The sequence below is a fragment of the Rhinopithecus bieti genome, unplaced genomic scaffold (assembly GCF_001698545.2).
Source record: "Rhinopithecus bieti isolate Rb0 unplaced genomic scaffold, ASM169854v2 scaffold_12151, whole genome shotgun sequence".
NCBI lineage: Eukaryota > Metazoa > Chordata > Mammalia > Primates > Cercopithecidae > Rhinopithecus > Rhinopithecus bieti.
The window spans coordinates 1,895,660-1,904,057 of NW_016807233.1; the positions used below are offsets into that span (position 1 = coordinate 1,895,660).

The window sequence follows — 8,398 nt, forward strand, 5'->3', positions numbered from 1 at the left end:
CTTGAACCTGGGAGGCGGAGGTTGCAGTGAGTGGAGATCATGCTACTGCACTCCAGCCTGGGTGACAAAGTGAGACTGTGTCTCAAAAGAATGATTAATATTTTGCTAGTTTCACAACTCCATACATCTCTAAAATTCTGAATGTATTTTCTGAGTATCACCTGAACCCTAACTGTGAACTCTACACACAGAAAATGAGATGAAACATTCTCTACCTTCCAGGAATCTATATTCCCAATGGAGAGGCAAGTTAAACCTTATTACCCAAAGCATAAAAATGGAAATCAAGTGGAAAATCATGAGACATAAGACTTTGAGTTCCATCGGCATTCAAGGAATAGTGAAATCTGTCCTATCACTCAACATACTTGCTAATTCACTCCTGCTCCAGGAGGATAAGGAGAAAATAGAGCAGGTCAGAACCAGAATACATGGGTTAGACCCTGAAAACAGAAAGAGAGTCAACATCGGTATGGAGGTGGCGGCACACTGAGTGGGGAAGCTGGGGGCTTTTGTCCCTTCCGGACGTCATCCAGGTACTTAAGTATGCATTAGTCCACTGCAAACCCTAACATTGGAGCTTGATGCCTGTGATGATGAGTTTTATGTGTCAACTTGGCTAGGCTATATAATACACAGTTATGTCATCAAAATCATCTAGGTGCTGTGAAGCTCTTTTGTAGATCATTTGGTCAGTTGACTTGAAGTAAAAGAGATTCTCCTTGATAACTGGATCATGTGCATGGCCCTCATTCAGTCAGCTGAAGGCCTTCAGAGCAAAAACTAAGGTTTCCTGGAAAAAAAATTATCTGCCTCAAGACAGTGGCATTAACTTCTACCTAAGTTGTCAGCCTGCTGATCTGACTTAAAGATTTTGAACTTGCCAGCCTCTACAATCACACAAGCCAATTTCTTAAAATAAATATCTTTAAATTTTTTAATAAAATTTAAAATATATATGTGTATATATATGTATATATACATACATATGTGTGTGTAAGAATACATATATATATATATTCTGTTTCCCTGGAGAATCTTATTTCAATATAAAAGCGTTCCTCACAGGTGTGAGATACAGGTGCAAACCCGGATGTGTGTTGTGACTTAATTTTAATGCTGATTTTTTTAGGACAATCTGAGAAGTCTGGTGATGATCTGACTGGGCTCTGAAATGAGGCAGAGCAGGTAAAATGATTGGAAATGAGCTCATGTGTATCCGCCCCCCAGGGATACTTTCTGGCCTTTAATGAACATAATGTTTGGCAAGTTGACAAACGCACTGGACCTCCCTGAGTTCTCAGTGTGATCATGTTCATGGGAAATGAAGGGACACGTCCCCCCGCTCCCAACTCTTTCCACTCTTCTTTTTCTGTGCTGTAATTAAAGCTTTCCAATATCAGGGACTTAAACGCTTGAAAGATTTTCTTAAGGGAAGGCAAGAAATGTGAAGCATCTCAATTTTAATTAAAAGGAAGGACCTTACGACAAAAGTGAATAAAGTATGGTGCTGATAATTATCAATTTAAAAGCACAAAAATGGTAATTTCTAGTTAGGAAATAAGTACCGGTTCACCCTCTTATTTAATCCATCACATTTTAATTTCCTTCTTCTTTCTATAATTGAGGAATAGCTGCCAGATTTGGGAATAGAGAACTGTATCCTTCTACTGTGAAAGAAGGTGGCTCTTTTCTTAACAGTCACATAAGCAATTAAAGCCTTGGAACTGGGCTCCCTTTGGTAGGTTTTCTGCTTGCCACTTCCTCATCCTGCCAAAATAAGGAGGTTCATTAACCTCACACTGTTAGGAAACAGCGTTCATCACTGAGAAGTTGGGAATGCGTTTCTTCCATGTGCTGAGAATGAAGGATTGCTTTTCCTAAGGTGTTCTCTATGCAGGAGCCTACAGAATCCGAAGTCATCTGACTTCTTCCTTCTTTTAATCATCCCCTGTGACTCAGTTTCCCCACCCAGTACGAAAGATCCTTAGTGAAGCAGCATAGAGTATCTCCAAATAATAATGCTCAATGCATAGCAGTAAAATAAGCACAACATTTGGGTTTATTTTACAGCGGTGTGGTATTATAGGTGTTATGGCTTCTTTCCAGAGCAGGGGATGGGAGTAGAAAGGGAAGCAGTTGGCACATTTGTTCATGTCTTTTCAGTTTATTATGCTGAAGTATGGTAGAATTGTCCTAAAGAATCATGTTAAGTAGCCAACCACTAGGGTTCCCAGATGCCGTAACATTTGATAGCTATGATTTTTAACAATTGCAGTCCCTTCTTAGCTGTTGAATTAATTATTGCCAATCAAACTTTGAAAATGTTTAGAATGAAAATTTAACTTTTTTTCCTCCTTCTTTTTTTCCCCCACTTTCAGGTGGTAGTATCACTCAGAGTAAAATCTGGCCAACACTTAAGCATTCTTAGGCAAACATTAGTCTCTCGAAAATGTCAGATGGGTATACTAAGAGAGGGCATTTCAGACTATGAAGCATGAAATGTCAAATAACCTACCACAGAGTACCAAAGTGACAAATCACATGTAGGCTGCACACAATTTCTCTATTCTGCACTGATATGAGAGATTCTTTTGAGATATACCTTTAAGTCATGACACCATGCTGTTGTGAACAAAATGGGGTTAGAGATTAACTGTGGATTACTGTAAGAAGGAAATAAAATTTTTCTTTTTTTTCTTTTTTTTTTTTTTTTGAGCAGGGTTTCTCCATTTCAGTACTCCTGACATTTTGGAATGATTCTTTGTGGATGGGAACCATCCTGTGTGTTTTAGGCTGTCTAGCAGCAGCCCCGGCCTTTACGTACCAGAATCCTGTACTAGGGGACCCTCCCTATTGTACCAGGGGACCCTCCCTATTGTGATAATCAAAATGCCCCCAGACACCGCCAGATGTGACCGGGAGGGGTGGGGGCAAGAGACAAAAATCTGTGGCTTAGGACCACTGCCCTAGAATAATATGGCCTCAAGTGGAACATTTGAGAAAACAAAGATCAGGGATCCCCTTTAAATTCTAAATACAGAATGCAATTAAAGTTGAAAACATGCTATTCAAATCCCCAAGTATTCCTTTTTTGTTGTTTTAAATGTATTTGCAAACAAACGAGAACATCTATAACTATTATAAAAGTCATTCTGAAATAGCAACATTAACAGCATTTGCTTCTGAAACAAAGACATACTGTTTGAATTTCCTTTGCAAATACACACAATAGGCATGTTCACATCTACTTCTTAGGAGGATAAAAAGAAATTAGTCTCAGTAAAATGAGCATAAAATTATCCCCTCATAATAATAAATAAATGATCTCATGTTGCCTGTTTTCTATATAATTATACCTACAGTTATACCTGATTGCCAATTAAGTGATTGCTTTTTAAGCACAAAACCTCCATTGCTCCACTCCCTTGAAATTTCCTTGGCTGTAATATTTTACGGATACTATCAGACATTGCTACCTACAGACAAATTGATTCCTTTCTCTCTACGTCTAGATGGTTCTCTCTAAAGTGCATAGTTGGTTGTTGCTATTTTAATGCTGTTCAGTAAAGAGAAATGCTACACCAACCAAAGGAATATTCTCGCTTCTTAAGCCAGCACAAACCACCAGCATTTGGATGTACATGATTATGCTTTAAATTACTTAAAATTTCTCTGCTGGTGTATAAAAATTCAGTTGCCCATACGTCTAATCTGCAAAGCTTGGGGTTTATAAACGTATAAACTTGCACTGGGGAAGCCATCCACAAGTTTATACTTAGGGGAGGGGTGTTACTTCAATAAGGAACGGTACTACAGAGCTTCAAATATCGCACCCCAAGTTTCCATTCCAGCCCTACTTCAACACACACACACACACACACACACAACCTTATTTCACCCATTTTCCCAAAAAGGCACTGTAAACAAGAATAAGAACACTTATTTCCATCACCATTCAGAACATCATTCCCCAGTCCCCTGTGGACCACAGCTCCTAAGTGAATGTGATGTTGCCAAAAGCCTTTCTGGGCACATGTGGCTTGATCTGTCCTGTTGAGATCTGGCATCTCCCAACATGTTATCTCAGACAGAACATCAGAGAGACTCCTGAGACACACAGACACACTGCCAGCATCACACCTGGCCTTTGTTTCCTGCAAGGAACACCAAGGTCATGCCTGCAGCCCAACCCTCTGGTAAATCTGACAAGGTAAGCTTGCTGGGGCCTGGAAATCGGGCCAGAGGACTCCCACATTCCCTCTTCCTGGCATAGGTCCCTAAGCCAAAGGAGCAGTGCCCCAGCCCAACAGAGCTGAAGGAAACTGACATTCACTGGTTCAAACCCCTATTGTCAAAGAAGAGGAGACAGAGACCGGGAAGTTTAAGAAAAGCATTCAGTATCTTAGAATTAACAACTCCAGTACAGATGACTGTAGTTAGAACCAACACATACATCTGACTTCATTTTGCCTCTTTTTTGTGTGTGCAAGGAACTGTTCTGAGACCCACTAGGTATACAAAGATGTATAAATTATGGACTCTGCCCAAGGAGCTTACAACAGTCTGAAAAAAATAACTCAGAACAAAAGATACAAAGAGACCAAGCCAATAACTGAAGAAATAACTCAGGAGGTGTTCATTGTGCAAATTAAATTATATGCATGTCAGTTAGTCTTGTTCAGTGGGACTGATTCATATCTCTTCAGGCTAAGTGCTCAGGAATGTTTATATAGAGACAATTAAATTTAAATTGGACTTTGAAGGATGAGCAGCTTTTGACCAGGTGCAGAGGGAAAGAGAAGGAAATCCAGATAGGTAAATAGCAAGTTAGGGCCAAGAAAAACAAATAACCCAGTTTGTTGATTTAGAGATATAAGGGTGGTAAGGAACAGTACTCACTATAGAGCAGAATGTCTTGGGTTCTAATTCTATGGCTGAACTTTGTCAGTCCAGTCAGTCATTCTTAAGCAAGAGATAACCCCACAGAGCCTCAGTTTCCTTGCTGTATTTGCAGGTAGTGGTTCCAGCCCATGCAGTGGCAGAGAGGATTCAATGAGATTTCTTATACACCATGCAGAAGGCAACAGAAGCCTCTCTGTCCTTCGAATTTCCCCATTCCATGCTCTGGGGGAAATTCAGAGACCACTCCAAGATTTCTGCAAGTATCCAATGGCTTATATGATTGCTTTCCAGTCTCAAAACCTCTCTCTCCAAGGTCTTCTTTTCTTTTATGTCTCTCCTCTCCTGAGTCCTCTTGGCTCACACTGACCCAGCTTTGAGTGCTATGTGCAGGATGCCACAGTGATCAAGGATGGGAGCAGATGGAGTGTGAGTGTTGGAGGCAAGCAGATATTTGAAAGTTATTGCACTGACTGGATGTACCAGTTTCCTAGGGCTGCCTTAACAAATCACCACAAACTGGGTGGCTTGAAACCGGAGAAAGTTAGTCCCTCACAGTTCTGTAAGGGCCTTCTACACGAAAGCGTTTGCAGGGCTGGTTCCCTCCGCAGGGTGTGAGGGAGAGTCTGTTGTGTGCCTCCCACCTAGCTTCTGGTGATTGCTGGCATTGCTCGACTTGTAGACACGCCAGCTCTGCTTCAATCATCACATGGCCTTCTCCCTCTGTGTGTCTGTATCTAAAACTTCCTCTTCTTATAAAGATACCAGTCATTGCATTAGGGCTTATCCTACTCCAGGAAGACCTCATCAATACTTGATGACATCTACAAAGACCCTATTTCCAAATAAGGTCCCATTCTCAGGGACTTGAACACATTTTTCGGAAGATGCATTTCAACCCACAACCCTGAAGATAACCTAATCTAAGTCTGGAGTAACAACCATCAGCTATACAGGAAAGTTGGGAGACATGACAAGGTGTCCTGAGGACAAAATCAATTTATTCTCTTGATGTGACTTTGAGTGACCAGAAGGAGAAAATGATGATAGTAGATTTTGGGCTTTGCTGTGTTTGTAAGTGACAAAAATCCTGTGTATTACTTGGCAAGTGCATAATACTTTCTCCAGTAGCTGGTGCAGTAGTATCTAAGTTCCATGAACAGAGAAACAATTTTGCCTTGTGTCTACCCTTAATACATAGGCTTTCCACAAAATGTATGCAGGGGAGAGAAGAAGGGATGGAGGTAAGGGAGGACAAGGTGAGGTTAGAGAAGAAGGGATAGGCAAGGGTAGAAGAAACATGGGAACTTAGAAGGTATGATGGTTAAAGAGATTCACATTTGAATCAGAAGATCCACCATCATCAGTGTGGACAGGCATCATCTAATCAATTGAGGGTCTGAATAGAACAAACAGGTAGAGGGAGGAGGAATTCTCTGCCCCTTTCTTTTTGAACTGGTCCATCCGTCTTCCTCAGTCCCCAGACATCAGAGCTCCTGGTTCTGGGCCTTTGGACTCTGGGACTTAGACCAGCAGCTCCCCTGGTTGCCAAGCCTTCAGACTCACACTAAATTGAACCCTCAGCTTTCCTGGTTCTCCAGCTTGCAGATAGCAGATGGTGGGACTCCTTAGTCTCTGTAATCACACAAGCCAATCTCCTCCTACAGGTATTTCTGTCCTGTCTTTCCAGCCCTTTTATAAGGCACTCATCCATTCATGATGGAGGAGCCATCATGGCTTAATCACTTCCCACAAGGCTCCACGTCTTAATACCACCTCAATACGGATTACGTTTCAACATGAAATTTGGAGGGGACACATTCAAACCACAGCACTATGTATATCCCATTGGTTCTGTTTCTCTGCAGAACCCTGACTCACACAGAAGGGGAAACCATCTTCAGAGTAAATAAACATTCGTTGTCAATAATGCTTTGTATATATTCTTGATTCCAAAGAGCCAGCTGGAAATATGCTACTAGATCTCAGGCAGATCTTTCATATCCTTTTGGAATCTGGAATATAAATGACATAAACAATGACAGAGCTCAGAAGTAGAGATAGAATGGTAACAAGAGGTTTGGGAGTTATTTTTTCTCATCCCCCTCCTCCCTGGAAGAAGGATGAAATGAGATCCTCGCACACAAAGAATTGCTGGACATTTCTGCCTTAAGTCTTGCCCATAGACAGTGTTGACAGTCCAGGTGAAATGAACTTGAGCTATGGGACTTTCAAGCCCCTGCAGATCCTACCTGTCCTGTGGATGCGTGAAGAGACCCACTGCACTATTCTGCTTCCCCACATCTGAGAAACAGAAGTAATAAAGTCACGGTGGGTTATTTATTTTTCATTGCCTCAGATGAAATTGGACTGTGAATATACTTAGATTCAGATTTTAATTGTGACTAATTACATACAGACTCATAAAATAGCAAAACAACCCCCGAGGCCAAATTAGAGGAAGGTGGAGCTGCTTTCACAAGGTGAATTTACTAATAGTATTCACGCTTTGTGTCTGCAAGCCACGCCTACTTATTACCTAGCAAAGACAGGTGTGTGGGGGTAAAGCGGTGCTGTAGGAGAGTGAGTGGGCTTCTATTCTAGCTTCTGAGGCATTCCAAAACAGAGGTCAGCTTGCTAATTTTTTCCTATGAAAAGTACAATGCAGCAGAGACCAGAATGGCTATGCAGTGTTCTCACCTAGAGGGCGCCAAAGTGCAGACCAACAACCCCCTCACCCACCAAGGGGGCCACCCAAGTCAGGAGCAGATGGGGAGGTGACTTGGATTACCTATTTCACCATCTTTCTGGAGTTCAGGATGTCTAGAATCACCATTCTCCCTAGCATGGAGTTGCCGCTTGTGTGTGTGTGTACGAATACAATATATATGTGTATTATTTTGTATATATATGTGTATGATATTGTACACATATATATTTTTTAAATTTTAATTTTTTTGAAATTTCTGCCTTAACCATTCCAGAGCTGGGTACTAGACAACAAGGGACTATCCCTAGAGCTTCGAGCTCATCAGGATGATTCAAACTAGCCCATCCTAAGCTGCTCACCTGCTTTCCCCAAGGAAACCTCAGGAAAGGCTTTGGTTGAATGCTTTCCCAAGCCCCTGCCTCCTGCCTCCTGACCACTCCGGCCTTTCTTTGACCTTCATCAGCTTTCCTGAGTCTCCAGCTCGCAGAGAGCAGCTCACGGGGCTTCTCAGCCTCCACAATCGCATGAACCAGTACCTGATAATAAATTGGTTCTGGTTTTCCAGAGAACCCTGATTAATACACTATCTGTGCATTGACTTAGGAGAAACAAAGTCATTAAATGTGAAAAAAATAAAATTGAGTCACTCAGAAGAATCATAGTATAGCTGCCCATCACATATCATAAAGAACAAAGTATTCTCAATTATTTAAGAATAAGAATTCTACAAAGAAAATGACTGGTTATCTGCGCTTACACAAAATATTTCATGGAAATTTTATTACC

The 8,398-nt window shown here is 41.3% G+C and overlaps 1 long non-coding RNA gene across 1 annotated transcript in view; it reads left to right on the forward strand.

Moving 5' to 3' along the window:
- Positions 1–6,999: 6,999 nt before the first annotated feature.
- LOC108535007 (uncharacterized) overlaps positions 7,000–8,398 on the forward strand; it is a 4,110-nt gene continuing 2,711 nt past the window's right edge. Inside the window, exon 1 of the long non-coding RNA XR_001887104.1 lies at positions 7,000–7,233. This is a non-coding gene — a long non-coding RNA (uncharacterized LOC108535007). The remainder of the gene's footprint in view (positions 7,234–8,398) is intronic.